The sequence below is a fragment of the Charadrius vociferus genome, unplaced genomic scaffold, assembly GCF_000708025.1.
Source record: "Charadrius vociferus isolate BGI_N301 unplaced genomic scaffold, ASM70802v2 scaffold593, whole genome shotgun sequence".
NCBI classification, from domain to species: domain Eukaryota; kingdom Metazoa; phylum Chordata; class Aves; order Charadriiformes; family Charadriidae; genus Charadrius; species Charadrius vociferus.
The window spans coordinates 2090763-2091808 of NW_009647739.1; positions in this window are offsets into that span (position 1 = coordinate 2090763).

The following is a 1046-nucleotide window of genomic DNA, read 5'->3' on the forward strand; positions in this document are numbered from 1 at the left end:
GAGGGCGGTGAGCCCCTGGGGCAGGTTGCCCCGAGAAGCTGTGGCTGCCCCATCCCTGGAGGTGGTCAAGGCCAGGTTGGACGGGGCTTGGAGCAACCTGGGCTGGTGGGAGGTGTCCCTGCCCAGGGCAGGGGGTGGCAACTGGATGATCTTTAAAGGTTCCTTTCAACTCAAACCATTCCATGATCAGTTTCAGAGAAGACCCAACAGTACCACGTTAAACCATGGCTGCTGCGATCTGAGGATAAGGCCATGCTCCCGCACGGGAATAGCACAACAGTCACCAGGGATATGAAAACCCATGTCCTTACCTCACCTGAGCAGACACAAACCCACTGCCACCATGTCCCGGGTCACTATTGGAGTCAGCACATCCAGCTTCCATCCGCTCTGCAGAGGAGGACTGGGATCTCTCCGAGGACAGGAGCCCAGCACACAGCTCTGCCTGGCTGCTCAAGCATCACAGGGCTGAGCTCAAGGGGGAACGGAGGATGAGGAGGAAAGCAGGTGGGAACACCTTCCTCTCTACGGTCACACATTTCTCATGGGCATCCAGGGTGCCACAGCCACCCAGACAGCAACTGCAGTACATGGAGCACTAGCTAAAACACACAAGAGGTCTTCAGCGCAGCCCAGACTGCACATGGCTGCCCGGCAGCAGGGCCAGACCCCTGCACATTCATTGTCCATCCCTAGAGACGCTCACGGAAACCAGCTTCCCCAGGCCAGCCGACACAGCTTCCTGTGACCTCTCAGCTCCTACCCGCAACTGACACTGACTGATCCTGTCTGCAGTTTCATAACTAAGTTCTTAAAGGCTCTTGGTGTCCTCAGTTTGCCCCTACAGACATAACCAACAGCAGTTTTCATGTTGATGCATCAAGTAAGAACAGTATGACAGCTTCTCCGCTAACACTTGGTGGTTTCAGATGTCCTAAAGGAATGGGAGTTCTGACCACGAGACTCTGCAGAAAGACCGGCCGCAGCTCTGACAGGGTCATCAATATCGCGGGGTGGGATGAGCTAAAAAATAATCTAGATGTCAG